The 19,583-nt window shown below is 43.3% G+C and overlaps 1 protein-coding gene across 1 annotated transcript in view; it reads left to right on the top strand.

Moving 5' to 3' along the window:
* Positions 1 to 19,583, top strand: part of LOC126417204 (mannosyl-oligosaccharide alpha-1,2-mannosidase IA-like) — a 66,015-nt gene that overhangs the window by 946 nt on the left and 45,486 nt on the right. The gene's annotated exons all lie outside the window — the stretch shown is intronic.

The following is a 19,583-nucleotide window of genomic DNA, read 5'->3' as shown; positions in this document are numbered from 1 at the left end:
AACAAACTGTGTTCAACAAAAATGTAAACGAATATTCCCTGAATGGGTTACCAAGTTCTACTATGGATCGAAGGATGACCTATGCCATATCACATCTATAATCTAGGTTTAAATTAAGTTTCATAAGAGAGAAAACTATCAGAAATGGTCTACAGATACTCTCAATTATCTTTAATTACTTATTTAACTTGTCGTAAATTACAGTGGTTGATGTGGCTTCTCAATAATTATAGAACAGAAAAATCATCGCGTTTCAGATTTTAACTTCTAGTAGCAAATGTGAATACCGTGAGCTTTAATTGATGATCGACATTAGTATTATGCAAAAAGCGGGTGTAATAGATGAGACTTCTGCAGTTCTGAGTGAAGCCTTATGCGGCATCGCGTGCGTTCACTACCTTGTCGTTGGTTAGGAAGCGTCAGGGGGCGGCGGGCGGCGCAGCTCCACACACCTCGCCGTCTCGGAAGCAACTCTCTCTCGAACTTCTCCTTACTACAATTTACCGAAGCTGGTTTAAGAAAAAGGTATCTGGCTGTGTTTTCAACTGACCAATCAGGGTCTCAATGTTAACCTTAAGCTCCGCCTACAAAAATTCTGTCCATCCAATGAGAAACGTTATACTTTTCGTGGTGGGGCAATGTTTTTAATGTTTGCTACGTAACAGAGACGCGTATAGTCTCACGCTAAAACTTGCACCTGGTGTGGCCCTTTTAGTGTTATCGCAAGATCTATACTGTTCTTCGGGAGGGCTCGATCTTTTAACATGGGCTGGGGGGTGGTCTTGGCTGTCGGCCGGCGATGTGGGTGACCGTCCCTTATCGTAGGGCCTTCTAGCTTAACACGGTTCTGCTCTCGGCTTCTGTTCTCGTTTCTCCCCTCTGAACTGCGTCTGTTTCACGGTGGGAAGGTATTACATGCATTTAAGCGTTCTTGTATTAGTCTGTGATATTCCATTTGCTCACTCGTTGATCATATTATTTTGGTTAATTTAATGTCAGGATTTATTCGGAGCTATGTGACATACTGCCGGATTTGCTATCATGTCGGGGTTTTCATGGAAGGTGTTGAATTTGCCTGACACCTTACATACAGAATACGTCCACTTGTGCACTGACGCGTGAAACTGTTGCAAATTTTAATTCTTACTCGATCCTTGTATGGAGAGCGCTGCTGCGCAGCAAATGGTTACTGAATTAACGAATATCCGCTCCAGTTGCTAAAAAGTTTTTTCTATCACTCCACGACCGGTTTTAGATTTGTATCGAAGCCCTTTTCTCTGTGTAATCTGAAACTGACGTTGCAAATACGGGAAAAACTTGCAGTCCGGTAGATTTAACCCTTTCGCTGGTGTGGGTGTGTTCACACGTCCTGCTTCGCCGTTCACCAGTTTTTATGCTAGTGTACACGCACGCAGAGCGCCCTGAGCTGCCGATCTCTCGCTCCTGCGAAGAAGTTACTTGCATATCGCGATGAATACAAAAGTTTCGATTGTCTATCATACCACGTATGTGCCTCATAGCGTGCTATAATTTGCAGAAAATTAGTTTCGATGTCTTGAATCGTTTGAGATATGATTGTTATGACAACATGACTCGCTATCGCTCGGACGTGAAATGGCGCGCCGCGGGCGACCGTCCTTCGGATATAAAACCCAATAACTCGAGAACGAAATGAGATATCCTTCTGCTCTCAATTTTAAATAAAATTTCGCCGCACGGAGTGGCCGCGTGGTCTGGAACACTAAGTCACAGACCAGGCGCCCCCTCCCGCCGGAGGTTCGAGTCCTCCCTCGGGCATGGGTGTGTATGTTGCTCTTAGCATAAGTTAGTTTAAGTAGTGTGTAAGTCTAGGGACCGATGACCTCAGCAGTTTGGCCCCATACGAATTCACACAAAACAAACAAATAAAATTTTGATATATTATCGACATTTAATTCTCTGCAATATATGAGCTAAAAGCAACCATACGGAAAGCTGACGACATGTGTTTGATCTGTCCAAACTCTTCAAAATCCCGTGCAATGTTGTACTTGATTTGATGCAGCTCAATTATTATGACGGATAACGAAACAAGTCAGTTCTTTATCGAGTGAAGATATCGGACTGTGAGATGCGCAAAAATCAAATATTTTCACCTAATAGTTAGATGTGAAAATTACCGAACTATCAGTTTAATAAGTCCCAGCTGCAAAATACTAACGCGAATTCTTTACAGACGAATGGAAAAACTGATAGAAACCAACCTCGGCGAAGATCAGTTCGGATTCCGTAGAAATGTTGGAACACGGGAGGCAATACTGACCCTACGACTTGTCTTAGAAGAAATATTAAGGAAAGACAAACCTACGTTTCTAGCATTTGCAGACTTAGAGAAAGCTTTTCACAATATTGATTGGAATAGTCTCTTTCAAATTCTGAAGGTGGCAGGGGTATAATACAGGGAGCGAAAGGCTTTTTGCAATTCGTTCAGAAACCAGACGGCAGTTATAATAGTCGAGGGGCACGAAAGGGAAGCAGTGGTTGGGAAGGGAGTGAGACAGGGTTGTAGCCTATCCCCGATGTTATTCAATCTGTATATTGAGCAAGCAGTAAAGGAAACAAAAGAAAAGTTTGGAGTAGGAATTAAAATCCATGGAGACATTGTAATTCTGTCAGAGACAGCAAAGGACTTGGAAGAGCAGTTGAATGGAATGGACAATGTCTTGAAAGGAGGATATAAGATGTATATCAACAAAAGCAAAACGAGGATAATGGAATGTAATGCTGAGGGAATTAGATTAGGGAATGAGACACTTACAGTAGTAAAGGAGTTTTGCTATTTGGGGAGCAAAATAACTGATGATGGTCGAATTAGAGAGGATATAAAATGTAGACTGGCAATGGCAAGGAAAGCGTTTCTGAAGGAGAAAAATTTGTTAACATCGAGCATAGATTTAAATGTCAGGAAGTCATTTCTGAAAGTATTTGTATGGAGTGTAGCCATGTATGGAAGTGAAACGTGGACGATAAATAGTTTAGACAAGAAGAGAATAGAAGCTTTGGAAATGTGGTGCTACAGAAGAATACTGAAGATTAGATGGGTAGATCACATAACTAATGAGGTGGTATTGAATAGAATTGGGGAGAAGAGGCGCTTGTGGCACAACTTGACTAGAAGAAGGGATCGATTGGTAGGACATGTTCTGAGGCATCGAGGGATCACCAATTTAGTATTGGAGGGCATCGTGGAGGGTAAAAATCGTAGAAGGAGACCAAGAGATGAATACACTAAGCAGATTCAGAAGGATGTAGGCTGCAGTAGGTACTGGGAGATGAAGGAGCTTGCACAGGATAGAGTAGCATGGAGAGCTGCATCAAACCAGTCTCAGCACTGAAGACCACGACGACGACGAGTTTTCGAAAAATCGGATGATAAGTATTTCATATCGATCGGAGCCCGGTGATGTTATCTGGCAAGAGATACCCAGAGTGTTGAAGAAAGCAGGTCTAAAATACATAAGACATGTGGGTGATACATAGCTTCTATAAGAACGAAGTTGTTGCGATCAGGAATTTTTATTTTGAACAAGAAGAAAAAATTGGAAAAAGCGTGAGACAAGGGTGTGCCCTTTCTCCTAGTATATTCAATGCTTACATCCAGGAAGGTAATGACCATGTTCGTGAAAATATTGGGGTGGGGACCAGAATTAATGGGCAGAAGAAAGACATGCTACGTTACGCAGATGATATTGCTGTGATCACGGATACGAAAGATGATCTGGAGCAGGTCCTCAGCACATTGGGAAGGATTTTCTGCAGTCAGTGTGGTATGAAATACTAAAGTAATGATACGCAGTACTGAAGAATAATATGAACCTTTAAACATAAGAATTGGAAGGATGGGAGCTAGAAGTGATAGAGGAATTTACCTATTTGGGAAACAGGATCACGAGAGATGGTAAAAGCCGGAAGAAATTGCACTTAATTTGAGAAAGAACCTACTCACCAACAAGAACATCAGTCTGGGAATAAGGAAAAGAGTCACGAAAGCATTTCTGTGGAGTGTGGCCCTGTACTGGTGTGAAACTTGAATAGTAGGAAAGCAAGAGAGAAGGCGACTAGAAGTCCTGGAGATGATGTTCAGCTGGAAAGACACAATTATGAATGAATGACACTGAGAGGAGTACAAGAAACCATATTTCTGTGGAGGCACCCCCAAACAACAAGACAGAAACTCGTAAGACAACTTGAGACACAATAACATCATTGCAACTATAGCAGAAGAAGCTATTGAGGGAAATATTCGCCGGGGACGACCAAGGATGTCATACATGCAGCAGATGTGAATGATGTGGATTGCGGTACATACGCGGAAGAGACTACTATTGCAAACCAACCTCAGGGTTGAACACTAAAGAGAGGAGAGACCCAATACTATCGTAGGAAAAAAGGCCGTGCCATGATTACAAAAATTACTATTTCAGTACGTCTAAACAACTATCTTGCTGCCTAAGTGTCTCTTGATCTGTGTGCAAATATTAGTACACATGCACGCGGAGGTAACAAAGAAACGAAACAAGTCCTCACCACACGTATCGGCGATTTCCATCGTTTGGTGGTATAATGCTATACTTTGATAATTCTTGAATTTCGTCTATAACATGTACGATTGTGCTTTACGACAATTTTTGATTCCTTGTACATCACGCAGAATAACAGAACCTGTATTTTGCCACTTCTTCATAATATTTTTGCTTTAGATACAATTAACGTAAATGAATTTCAATTTAGTTGCTTTTAGCAATCATAAGTTTCAGAATATAAGAACAAGAACGAAATCGAATATCATACTATTATAGCCAAAAATAAACAACAGTTGCAAACATTATCTTACACGGAGTAAAAGCTAATACGAGGGCAGTTCAATAAGTAATGCAACACATTTTTTTTCTGAAACAGGGGTTGTTTTATTCAGCATTGAAATACCCCAATCTTTTAGCTACACAACACTATTTTTCAACGTAATCTCCATTCAATGCTACGGCCTTACGCCACCTTGAAATGAGGGCCTGTATGCCTGCACGGTACCATTCCACTGGTCGATGTCGGAGCCAACGTCGTACTGCATCAATAACTTCTTCATCATCCGCGTAGTGCCTCCCACGGATTGCGTCCTTCATTGGGCCAAACATATGGAAATCCGACGGTGCGAGATCGGGGCTGTAGGGTGCATGAGGAAGAACAGTCCACTGAAGTTGTGTGAGCTCCTCTCGGGTGCGAAGACTTGTGTGAGGTCTTGCGTTGTCATGAAGAAGGAGAAGTTCGTTCAGATTTTTGTGCCTACGAACACACTGAAGTCGTTTCTTCAATTTCTGAAGAGTAGCGCAATACACTTCAGAGTTGATCGTTTGACCATGGGGAAGGACATCGAACAGAATAACCCCTTCAGCGTCCCAGAAGACTAACCATGACTTTACCGGCTGAGGGTATGGCTTTAAACTTTTTCATGGTAGGGGAGTGGGTGTGGCGCCACTCCATTGATTGCCGTTTTGTTTCAGGTTCGAAGTGATGAACCCATGTTTCATCGCCTGTAACAATCTTTGACAAGAAATTGTCACCCTCAGCCACATGACGAGCAAGCAATTCCGCACAGATGGTTCTCCTTTGCTCTTTATGGTGTTCGGTTAGGCAACGAGGGACCAAGCGGGAACAAACCTTTGAATATCCCAACTGGTGAACAATTGTGACAGCACTACCAACAGAGATGTCAAGTTGAGCACTGAGTTGTTTGATGGTGATCCGTCGATCATCTCGAACGAGTGTGTTCGCACGCTCCGCCATTGCAGGAGTCACAGCTGTGCACGGCCGGCCCGCACGCGGGAGATCAGACAGTCTTGCTTGACCTTGCGGCGATGATGACACACACTTTGCCCAACGACTCACCGTGCTTTTGTCCACTGCCAGATCACCATAGACATTCTGCAAGCGCCTATGAATATCTGAGATGCCCTGGTTTTCCGCCAAAAGAAACTCGATCACTGCCCGTTGTTTGCAACGCACATCCGTTACAGACGCCATTTTAAGAGCTCCGTACAGCGCTGCCACCTGTCGGAAGTCAATGAAACTATACGAGACGAAGCGGGAATGTTTGAAAATATTCCACAAGAAATTTCCGGTTTTTTCAACCAAAAATGGGCTGAGAAAAAAATGTGTTGCATTACTTATTGAACTGCCCTCGTATCTATACAATGCGTCCTGGTTAAAGGTATTCAGAAACATTTGCTTATATTTCAGTATCTATAAGGTTTACAACTTTATTTGTCCAAAATTGTACACAGAAACTGAAACATACGCATGTTGGTACAGTTCCGTGTGGGCACCAATTGTAGCTCGACAGATATCGACTTCTCGCCACAAGTTCAGCATGGCAGGTGTTATGGCCTCTACTGTGGTTATGGATCCGTTACCTCGTATCTTTCAGATCTCGACCCCTTGTTCTGTAAACAATGTTCAGAGGATTCAGATTGAGAGACCAGGCAATGGCAACCCCCTTCCATACCCCTCCCCCCTCCCCGAACCTTCCGATCCAGTGCTCAGGAAACGTCTCGTGGAGAAATGTGGTAACATCCCCATGATGATGGGGTGGGGCTCCAGCCTACTAGAAAATGTCGTGGTGAGGCTTGTCTGGAACTGCGTAGTTCGCCAACATCTCGAAATAGGTGTGCCCTATCACTTCGAGGCAGTGCTTTGGGGAGGATCACATCTGGGCGAGTGTATCTGTAGCTTGCATATTTGTCCAACAATATTAAATATCGAGTTATTTCGTTATAAGGAGTTTTTTGTGTATACCTCTAGCTCGGACGACCTGTATACACTACTGGCCATTAAAATTGCTACAACACGAAGATGACTTGCTACAGACGCGAAATTTAACCGACAGGAAGAAGATGCTGTGATATGCAAATGATAAGCTTTTCAGAGCATTCACACAAGGTTGGCGCTGGTGGCGACACCTACAACGTGCTGACATGAGGAAAGTTTCCAATCGATTTCTCATACACAAACAGCAGTTGAACGGTGTTGCCTGGTGAAACGTTGTTGTGATGCCTCGTGTAAGGAACAGAAATGCGTACCATCACGTTCCCGACTTTGATAAAGGTCGGATTGTAGACTATCGCGATTTGCGGTTTATCGTATCGCGACATTGCTGCTCCCGTTGGTTGGGATCCGATGACTGTTAGCAGAAATGGAATCGGTGGCTTCAGGAGGGTAATACGGAACGCCGTGCTGGGTCCCAACGGCTTCGTATCACTAGCAGCCGAGATGACAGGCATCTTATCCGCACGGCTGTAACGGATCGTGCAGCCACGTCTCGATCCCTGAGTCAACAAATGGGGTCGTTTGCAAGACATCCATCGTCTGCACGAACAGTTGGACGACGTTTGCAGCAGCACGGAATATCAACTCGGAGACTATGGCTGCGGTTACCCTTGACGCTGCATCGCAGACAGGAGCGCCTGCGATGGTGTGCTCAACGACGAACCTGGGTGCACGAATGACAAAACGTCATTTTTTCGGATGAATCCACGTTCTGTTTACAGCATCATGATGGTCGCATCCGTGTTTGGCGACATCGCGGTGAACGCACATTGGAAACGTGTATTCGTCATCGCCATACTGGTGTATCACCCGGCGTGATGGTATGGGGTGCCATTGGTTACACGTCTCGGTCACCTCTTGTTCCCATTGACGTCACTTTGAACAGTGGGCGTTACATTTCAGATGTGTTACGACCCGTGGCTCTACCCTTCATTCGATCCCTGCAGAACCCTACATTTCAGCAGGATAATGCACGACCGCATGTTGCAGGTCTTGTACGGGCCTTTCTGGATAGAGAAAATGTTCGACTGCTGCCCTGGCCAGCACATTCTCCAGATCTCTCACCAATTGAAAACGTCTGGTCAATGGTGGCCGAGCAACTGGCTCGTCACAATACACCAGTCACTACTCTTGATGAACTGTGGTATCGTGTTGAAGCTGCATGGGCAGCTGTACTTGTACACGCCATCCAAGCTCTGTTTGACTCAATGCCCAGGCGTATCAAGGACGTTATTACGGCCAGACGTGGTTGTTCTGGGTACTGATTTCTCAGGATCTATGCACCCAAATTGTGTGAAAATGTAATCACATGTCAGTTCTAGTATAATATATTTTTCCGTTGAATACCCGTTTATCATCTGCATTTCTTCTTGGTGTTGCAATTTTAATGGCCAGTAGTGTATGAAAGAGCTGGTTTGAATGAAGTTACAAAATTCGTAACGCGGACTAAAATAAATTCCTGTTACCGCCCCATTTTCAACAAAAAAAGAAGAATAACAGCCATGAACGCGTAACATGAACTGACGCAACGCCTCAATGTGGCCAGCCTTTATGCGTTGCAACTTTTAGTTTTTCGTTGGTGAATCAAGCAAGTTAAAACTTCGAACAAGCAAAATATTACTCAGTTCATTGCTTAAGCAAGCCAATACTTTTAGCGTATCTAAATGCACAATATTTTACGAGATCATTGGGCACATCACTTTCAAATCTATCCGGTTTTACTTTCGTAGTCACTAGACGTTGCTTCACAACAGCACAATAAAAGCTATATTCTTTTCTCTTTTTTCTCTTCTGTACTTGCACAAACCTGAAGTTTTTGTTGTTGAAATGTCTGCATTCCTCTCGTGTGAAGTATATTCAATATATCGATTATTTACAATATCAGTTTCAGGCTCCACAACAAAACGGCTTTAATATCGGTCGTGGAGAAGCAGCTTTTTAGTTTCTGGGTCGGATTTATATTAACAAATCACAGCTTGATGCTTCGTCTAATTGTGACAACGGAGATGGTCTATTAGGTCAAAACCAGCACCATCGTTAAACAACCACCCGTCGTTCCTCCGCCGCTGTTGTTCCTGCAGCAGCAGCACACACTACTGTTTATTCACTATATATAATTCCCCCCCCCCCCCCCCCCATCTATGGGTCATTTCACAAGCACTACTGAATAAAAATCTCTTTTAGATTTACCCTTTCACTACGTTTTACAGCGATATACATCCACGCTGGCCTTGTATATTGTTGTTGTTGTTGTTGTTGTTGTGGTCTTCAGTCCTGAGACTGGTTTGATGCAGCTCTCCATGCTACTCTATCCTGTGCAAGCTTCTTCATCTCCCAGTACCTACTGCAACCTACATCCTTCTGAATCTGCTTAGTGTATTGATTTCTTGGTCTCCCTCTACGATTTTTACCCTCCACGCTGCCCTCCAATGCTAAATTTGTGATCCATTGATGCCTCAAAACATGTCCTACCAACCGATCCCTTCTTCTAGTCAAGTTGTGCCACAAACTTCTCTTCTCCCCAATCCTATTCAATACCTCCTCATTAGTTACGTGATCTACCCACCTTATCTTCAGCATTCTTCTGTAGCACCACATTTCGAAAGCTTCTATTCTCTTCTTGTCCAAACTGGTTATCGTCCATGTTTCACATCCATACATGGCTACACTCCATACAAATACTTTCAGAAACGACTTCCTGACACTTAAATCTATACTCGATGTTAACAAATTTCTCTTCTTCAGAAACGATTTCCTTGCCATTGCCAGTCTACATTTTATATCCTCTCTACTTCGACCATCATCAGTTATTTTACTCCCTAAATAGCAAAACTCCTTTACTACTTTAAGTGTCTCATTTCCTAATCTAATTCCCTCAGCATCACCCGATTTAATTTGACTACATTCCATTATCCTCGTTTTGCTTTTGTTGATGTTCATCTTATATCCTCCTTTCAAGACACTGTCCATTCCGTTCAACTGCTCTTCCAAGTCCTTTGCTGTCTCTGACAGAATTACAATGTCATCGGCAAACCTCAAAGTTTTTACTTCTTCTCCATGAATTTTAATACCTACTCCGAATTTTTCTTTTGTTTCCTTTGCTGCTTGCTCAATATACAGATTGAATAACATCGGGGAGAGGCTACAACCCTGTCTCACTCCTTTCCCAACCATTGCTTCCCTTTCATGCCCCTCAACTTTTATAACTGCCATCTGGTTTCTGTACAAATTGTAAATAGCCTTTCGCTCCCTGTATTTTACCCCTGCCACCTTCAGAATTTGAAAGAGAGTATTCCAGTTAACGTTGTCAAAAGGTTTCTCTAAGTCTACAAATGCTAGAAACGTAGGTTTGCCTTTTCTTAATCTTTCTTCTAAGATAAGTCGTAAGGTTAGTTTTGCCTCACGTGTTCCAACATTTCTACGGAATCCAAACTGATCCTCCCCGAGGTCCGCTTCTACCAGTTTTTCCATTTGTCTGTAAAGAATTCGCGTTAGTATTTTGCAGCTGTGACTTATTAAACTGATAGTTCGGTAATTTTCACATCTGTCAACACCTGCTTTCTTTGGGATTGGAATTACTATATTCTTCCTGAAGTCTGTGGGTATTTCGCCTGTCTCATACATCTTGCTCACCAGATGGTAGAGTTTTGTCATGACTGGCTCTCCCAAGGCTGTCAGTAGTTCTAATGGAATGTTGTCTACTCCCGGGGCCTTGTTTCGACTCAGGTCTTTCAGTGCTCTGTCAAACTCTTCACGCAGTATCTTATCTCCCATTTCATCTTCATCTACATCCTCTTCCATTTCCATAATATTGTCCTCAAGTACATCGCCCTTGTATAAACCCTCTATATACTCCTTCCACCTTTCTGCCTTCCTTTCTTTGCTTAGAACTGGGTTTCCATCTGAGCTCTTGATATTCATACAAGTGGTTCTCCTTTCTCCAAAGGTCTCTTTAATTTTCCTGTAGGCAGTATCTATCTTACCCCTAGTGAGACAAGCCTCTACATCCTTACATTTGTACTCTAGCCATCCCTGCTTAGCCATTTTGCATTTCCTTGTATATATATTTTCTAATCTCATTAACACACTTTCCACTAGTCTTGGTCACTTCTTACTTGTTGGATTCCAGCAAATAACTTCATTGACAAATTTTTCATCCATTCGTCTCGCTAAACATTCGGCCCTCTTTAATTTCATTTCCATTATACTTATATCTTCTACTCAAGTGAATTTCCTGGTCAGTATGTTAGTTTTCCTGCGTTTCCCAGTAATTCCCATCATGCATTTCTCCATGGTCTGACCAATTTCCTTTTTTTGAAAATGGTTTTCGCATTAAAAGGCCATGTCAAAACTAGGAACACTATTTCACACAAATACTAAGTTTAATTTTGAAAATAATGTTTAGCTGACCAAATGTACGTCATGCCTTTCTTTTACTCCAAAATTTATTGCCGGCCGGTGTGGCCGAGCGGTTCTAGGCGCTACAGTCTAGGCGTAGGTTCGAATCCTGCCTCGGTCATGGATGTGTGTGATGTCCTTAGGTTTTCTAGGTTTAAGTAGTTCTAAGTTCTAGGGGACTTATGACCTCAGCAGTTGAGTTCCATAGTGCTCCGAGCCATTTGAACCATTTGAAGCAAAATTTATTTCTTTTCTTGTCCTCACAGCCGTTATCTTCATCTTTACTACGTAAAAAACCTGATCATTTAATTTATAATTTACTTAACTATTTTCTCTTTGATGGTTACTTACAGGCCTATTTTCAAAATTTCTCTTCTGGCTATTTGTATGTTATCTACGCTAGTGGCAAACAGTAAAATGTTAGGTTTGCATATGTTCTGTTAACTCGTGTTCTTATTTCATTTTCGAAATTTAAGACTCTGAAAACTTCCGTCGTGATTACTGGGAATAATTTTGGTGATGGAGGTTCTCATACTCTGGTTCTTCACAGTTCTGTGTATCTTATTATCCTGATGAATTCTAATGGAAGCGGTAGTATTGACATCGGCATCTTCTCCGTAATGTACAAGATACACTCTATAATTGTCGCCAACAGTCTGCGGTTGTTATTACAAATTTTGCCAAAACAGAAGCTAAAGCTTTTTCAGGCTCCATGATTTTCAGACGAAGTAGTAACTGATATTCATTTCTACGTTCTGTTACTTGACTCGTGCTTAGGAAATAATTCGTTGTCCTATACATCTAAATCTTGTTGCTGTGCCTATTAATATCCGTTGTTTTTTTTTCCATGCGATTGGTGGTAATTTTAGCAAAAACACTGAGGTGACAAAAGTCATGGGATGGAGATATACACATATACAGAAGCCGTTAATATACCGTACACTGTGTGTAAAAGGGCACTGCATTGGCGGAGCCGTCATTTGTACTCAAGTGATTCGTTTGAAAAGGTTTCCTACGCGACTGTGACCGCACATCAGGAATTAATAGACTTCGAACGCGTTAAAGTAGTTCGAGCGAGACGCTAGTGGCATTTCATTTCGGAAATCTTTAGGGAATTCAATATTCCGAATCCACATTGTCAAGAGTGTGCCGAGGATATCAGGTTTCAGGCATTACCTCTTACCACGGACAGCACAGTGGACGGTAGCCTTCGCTTAACGACCGGGAGCGGCGTCGTTTGCGTAGAGTTCTCAGTGCTAACAGACTAGCAACACTGGGTGAAAGAACTGCAGAAATTAGTGTGGGACGTACGACGGACTTATCCGTTAGGACAGTGCGGCGAAAGACTACATCGCCTGCAGCTTCTCTCCGGTTCTCGTGACCATATCGGTTGGACCCTTGACGACTGGAAAACCGTGACCTGTCATACGGGTCCCGATTTCAGTTGGTAAGAGCTGACGGTAGGGTTCGAGCGTGGCGCAGGCATCCTGAAGTCATGTACCCAAGTTGCAACAAGGTACTGTTCAAATTGGTGGTGGCTCCATAATCGTGTCGATTGTGTTACATGGAATGGACTGGGTCCTGTCCAACTCAATCGATCATTGACTGGAAATAGTTATGTTCGGCAGCTTGGAGACCATTTGCAGCGATTCATGGACTTCATTTCTGTGATGACAATGCGCCCCGTTACCAGGCCGCAATTGCTCGCGATTTGTTTGAAGCACATTCTGGACAGTACAAGTGAATGATTTGGCCACCCAGATCGCCCGACATGAAGCTCATTGAAGACTTACTGGACATAATCGAGAGATCAGTTCGTGCCTAACATCCTGTACCGCAACACTTTCGCAATTATGGACGGCTATAGAGGCAGCATGGCTCGGTATTTCTGCAGGGGACTTCCAAAGACTTGTTGAGTTCATGCCACGTCTAGTTGTTGCACTACGCCGGGCGAAAGGAAGACCTACACGATAGTAGGTTTCAAATGGCTCTAAGGACTATGGGACTCAACATCTGGGGTCATCAGTCCCTTAGACTTAAAACTACTTAAACCTAACTAACCTAAGGACATCACACACATCCATGCCCGAGCCAGGATTCAAACCTGCGACCGTAGCAGCAGTGCGGTTCCGGACTGAAGCGCCTGGGGGCCGTTCGGTCACAGCAGCCGGCACACGATATTAGGAGGCATTCCATGACTTCGGTCAACTCAGAGAGAACCTGCAGAACGTCGTGAAGAAGTTTCGAGATCATACTATTGTAATAGGGGGAGACTTCAATCTACCAGGTATAGAATGGGATAGTCACACAATCAGAACTGGAGCCAGGGACAGAGACTCTTGTGACATTATCCTGACTGCCTTGTCCGAGAATTACTTCGAGCAGATAGTTAGAGAACCAACTCGTGAAGCTAACGTTTTAGACCTCATAGCAACAAATAGACCGGAACTTTTCGACTCCGTGAATGTAGAAGAGGGTATCAGTGATCATAAGTCAGTGGTTGCATCAATGACTACAAGTGTAATAAGAAATGCCAAGAAAGGAAGGAAAATATATTTGCTTAACAAGAGTGATAGGGCACAAATCGCAGAATATCTGAGTGACCACCATCAAACGTTCATTTCTGAGGAAGAGGATGTGGAACAAAAATGGAAAAAATTCAGAAACATCGTCCAGTACGCCTTAGATAAGTTCGTACCGACTAAGGTCCAAAGCGAGGGGAAAGATCCACCGTGGTATAACAATCATGTACGAAAGGTACTACGGAAACAAAGAAAGCTTCATCATAGGTTTAAGAGTAGTCGAATCATAGCTGATAAGGAAAAGCTGAACGAAGCGAAAAAGAGCGTAAAGAGAGCAATGAGAGAAGCATTCAACGAATTCGAACATAAAACATTGGCAAACAATCTAAACAAGAACCCTAAAAAGTTTTGGTCATATGTAAAATCGGTAAGCGGATCTAAATCCCCTATTCAGTCACTCGTTGACCACGATGGCACCGAAACAGAGGACGACCGAAGAAAGGCAGAAATACTGAATTCAGTGTTCCGAAACTGTTTCACTGCGGAAAATCGTAACACGGTCCCTGACTTCAGCCGTCGCACGGACGCCAAAATGGAAAATATTGAAATAAACGATATCGGAATTGAAAAACAACTGCTATCACTTAGTAGCGGAAAAGCATCCGGACCAGACGAGATACCCTTAAGATTCTACAGTGATTATGCTAAAGAACTTGCCCCCTTTCTATCAGCAATTTATCGTAGATCGCTGGAAGAACGTAAAGTACCTAGCGACTGGAAGAAAGCGCAGGTCGTTCCCATTTTCAAGAAGGGTCATAAATCAGATGCGAATAATTATAGGCCTATTTCGCTTACGTCAATCTGTTGTAGAATAATGGAACATGTTTTGTGTTCTCGTATTATGACGTTCTTAGATAATACAAATCTCCTTCATCATAACCAACATGGATTCCGCAAACAGAGATCATGTGAAACTCAGCTCGCCCTATTTGCCCAAGAAATTCACAGTGCCGTAGACACTGGCGAGCAGATTGATGCCGTATTCCTGGACTTCAGGAAGGCATTTGATACGGTTCCGCACTTACGTTTAGTGAAAAAAATACGAGCTTACGGAATATCGGACCAGGTTTGTGATTGGATTCAGGATTTCCTAGAAGAAAGAACACAACATGTCATTCTTAACGGTTCAAAATCTGCAGATGTAGAGGTAATTTCGGGAGTACCGCAGGGAAGCGTGATAGGACCTTTATTGTTTACAATATACATAAATGACTTAGTTGACAACATCGGTAGCTCCGTGAGGCTATTTGCAGATGACACGGTTGTCTACAAGAAAGTAGCAACATCAGAAGACTCGTACGTACTCCAGGAGGACCTGCAGAGGATTAATGCATGGTGCGACAGCTGGCAGCTTTCCCTAAACGTAGATAAATGTAATATAATGCGCATACATAGGGGCAGAAATCCATTCCAGTACGATTATGCCATAGGTGGTAAATCATTGGAAGCGGTAACGACAGTAAAATACTTAGGAGTTACTATCCGGAGCGATCTGAAGTGGAATGATCACATAAAACAAATAGTGGGAAAAGCAGGCGCCAGGTTGAGATTCATAGGAAGAATTGTAAGAAAATGTGACTCATCGACGAAAGAAGTAGCTTACAAAACGCTTGTTCGTCCGATTCTTGAGTATTGCTCATCAGTATGGGACCCTTACCAGGTTGGATTAATAGAAGAGATAGACATGATCCAGCGAAAAGCAGCGCGATTCGTCATGGGGACATTTAGTCAGCGCGAGAGCGTTACGGAGATGCTGAACAAGCTCCAGTGGCGGACACTTCAAGAAAGGCGTTACGCAATACGGAGAGGTTTATTATCGAAATTACGAGAGAGCACATTCCGGGAAGAGATGGGCAACATATTACTACCGCCCACATATATCTCGCGTAATGATCACAACGAAAAGATCCGAGAAATTAGAGCAAATACGGAGACTTACAAGCAGTCGTTCTTCCCACGCACAATTCGTGAATGGAACAGGGAAGGGGGGATCAGATAGTGGTACAATAAGTACCCTCCGCCACACACCGTAAGGTGGCTCGCGGAGTATAGATGTAGATGTAGATGTAGAAGTGTGTATACCAAGCGCTGATAAAGACTACTGGATTTTAATCAGGCAAAGTGTATTGGACCATTTAAAAATCGTGAACAGAGCAATGGGTTCTGTTCTCAGCAACCCTCGACCAAGTCTTTCAGATCTTTAAAACGACAGAACGTAGAAGGAGAACGTCTTACTGGTACCACCTTCATCTTGCTGAAGAAACTGTGTTAGCTGCCTCCAGTGCAGATGTGTTGCAACAAAGAATGGGAGAATTTACTACTTTGAAAGTAGGAAGGAAAACTAATACTAATAATAATAATAAGGGTAATACAGAGTGAATCCAGACTCCACAGTCGGAATTTTGTAGGTAATTCAGGGATACTTTCAGAATGTTTTAGAGTAAGGTACCTGTGACCCATGTGACACCTTTGTATCTATATTGTGCGAACCTACACAACAGTACAGATGTCGACTGTAGACTGTGTGTGTGTGTGTGTGTGTGTGTGTGTGTGTGTGTGTGTGTGTGTGTGTCTGTGTCTGTGTCTGTGTCTGTTTCCAAACTTGCACTGTTCACGAACGGTACTTCCTGTTGATTGATAACACTAACAGCTTTCTTTACTGTTTAGCCCCAAGCTTGAATTCAGTGCCATTCTACTTGCGTCTCGGGTTCGTTCTCTAACATAAGTGTTGACTGTATATTAACACTGATACATAGCAGTACGGATAGGTTTGCTGATGACGAATTGACCGATGTGCACCTACCAAAGTGACTACAAATACATTACAATACTTTTGCAAACGACGCTGTTGGATTACACTCTTTTGTTTTGTTTTTTACATTTCGGTGGTTCCTGTGGTAGACATATTTCCATCGAAATAAAGGCAGTAGAGGTAAATAATGATTAGTGTAACAAGCCACAGTAGAACACGGATCCCTTACACCAAAATACAAAATATCTCTGAACTGTAATGTCTGATCAAAAGCATCTCGATACCTATTAGCGGATATTAATATGGGGTTTGTCCACCATTCGCCTTTATGACGGCAGCTCTGCTGAGGACACTTTCGGTGAGGTGTCTAGCAGCCCATTATACCGCAAGAGCCGAAACTGGAGATGATGATCATGATAGTGGACGGCTAAAGTACTGTAGCACTGCGGGCGTAACCCGCAATCTGATTATTACCGTAGCGCGGGGTAGCCGCGCGGCCTTGGGCGCCTTATCACGGTTCACGTGGCTCTCCCTTTTTTTATCTCATTTTGTTCGCTTTTGTTCGTTGTGTCTGCTCGGGGCGGACGCCGTAAGACATCCATTTATGTTCGTTGTTGATCGATTGACTCAGTTTTTTTATTATGGAGGGCACGTAACCCTCTGACCGAACACGCTGAGCTACCGTGCCGGCTGTCCTTCGGATGTTCGAATCCTGCCTCGGCCATGAGTGTGTGTGTTGTCCTTAGTGTAAGTTACTTTAAGTAGTGTGTACGATTAGGGACCGATGACCTCAGCAGTTTGGTCTCATAGGAACTACACAACTACCGATTATAATCTGTTTGTTGTCGCTAGATATGAAAGACTTATGGTTTCAGGTTAAACACATGGGCTCCTTGGTGCCCCCATTCCCTCTCCAACGGCTGTGATTCTTGTATTCAAGGTCACCTACGAGGACCTCAGCCCCCCCCCCCCCCCTCCCACTATCCCTATGCCCTCTGGACCGGTGACGATAAGAACCCCTTCTACACCTTCATTTTTGGTTGCTGAGACACTTGAGTGGGAGGGGTTACTCCTGAGCGGGACACCATAGGGTGAGGATCAGATTGAGTGTATTTGTACAATGAAAAACGAGTCCAAAGCTGAAAATTTAACTTTTTTTATTCACTCGATGACTAGTTTCGGGCCGGAACCAATTTTCAAATCGTCACAACAGAGTCAAAAAATCGTATTTCCGAAAAGGCAAAACGATGTCAAAAATGTGCAAACGAATAGCTGCATCGCATACACATATCAAATTACGTTAAGTGACATCACTTGAATGCTGTTTGTGAATTCCAATGTAATATTACGTCATTCAAGGTACTAGCAGGAACCACACCCAAGCAGATATGTAATTACTCTCATTTTTACGCGTTCTTCGATTTTTTTTGTGTTTCCCCAATTTTATAGGTTCGCCACCCATTTTTGTATCGTTACTGGGTTTTACACAATTTTACGTTTTTGTCCAATTACGCAAGACCCGCTCGTCACTGTTCCCGACATTGAATTGACGTCATGATGCTCTCAGACAGTAACAATGCGGTGTGTGCCCAAATTAATTACCGCTGCTATTGAACATACCTCCCCTACCCATCTTTCATAACTGGGACATCTGAGTGGGCACCATAGGGGTAGGTTGTAGACAGTGTCTATTTGTTAATAACAAATTACGTCCCTCAGGCTCTAAGAAAGAGTGATAAAAATATAAATGATTTCATAGTAAATTCTATAAGCACTAACGCCGCTGGATTAGCCTAGCGGTCTATGGCGCTGCAGTCATGGACTGTGCGGCTGGTCCCGGCGGAGGTTCGAGTCCTCCCTCGGCCATGGGTTTGTGTGTTTGCCATTAGGATAATGTAGGTTAAATAGTGTGTAAGCTTAGGGACTGATGACCTTAGCAGTTAAGTCCCATAAGATTTCACACGCATTTGAACATTTTTTAAATTTTTTTTTATAAACACTAACGATTTCTAACTGAAGACACTGTATACAAAAGAAATACCACACCGCTAAAGATAAACCTCCTGGCAAGCTAACACTACATTACTAGATTGTGTGATATCATAGTAAAATTCTGACGCTACCAACTAAAGATGCTGTACGTGTGTAACACAGCGCTACAAAATACGCACCTAGAGTTAAGAGTCGACTAGTAACTGAAACCACCCCTGTTGAAATCATGTCGCCTACAGGGTAGACCACCCCACGAGCTCCGACGTATGGGTGTGTAACCGCGAACATCAGTGCCTGGAGCATTATCGCGAATACACTACCCAGGAATAAGCGAGAAAGTTGCAGTATGATACTCTCCGGTCCGTTGGATGACACTAAAGACACTGCTGTTGTATCAGTTACAGCCGAAGGATTTCCCACACTTGGTACAAGTGGCAAACAGACCCAAGACACCGCTAGAACTGTCAAAGACGGCGACAAAGAGACACCTAGACTGCGAGACTCTCTCCCCACAATCGCGTGTTAAACGAGTGAAGTGAGATCCTAGTAGAGTCGTGGCCAGCGGGTTGTGGACAGGAGAGATGCAATATTACGCCAGACCATCTCCCATGGCGTGGTAGAGAAATTTGCATTATTTAAATAATATTTATGTGTAACCATCTCCGACACGAGTGACCTAGTAGCTAGCGTAAATGGCACTCAATGATTCAGGCCGGAGACATCTCGCCACAGCCTACCTCTCGTAACTCGCAGACACCGTTGCAGATAAACGTTGCTAACCGTTTAAGAGCCAAACACTCCCCTCCCCTGTACTCTCTAGACTCTCTAGACCACCAGAGACATGCTTCCCTTCCTCCTCAATCATCCTGTGGGCGATCAATTTTCAGCCAGCTACAGACCTAGGTGGAATGAAGACACGATATCTAAACCAAATGAATCTTACAGTGTTGAGTATGGCCATCGCTATGAACATAATTTCGACTGGCCCACAGAATTCCAAA

This window comes from Schistocerca serialis, chromosome 1 (genome assembly GCF_023864345.2).
Source record: "Schistocerca serialis cubense isolate TAMUIC-IGC-003099 chromosome 1, iqSchSeri2.2, whole genome shotgun sequence".
NCBI classification, from domain to species: domain Eukaryota; kingdom Metazoa; phylum Arthropoda; class Insecta; order Orthoptera; family Acrididae; genus Schistocerca; species Schistocerca serialis.
This window is presented reverse-complemented; position numbering and strand designations above follow the sequence as displayed.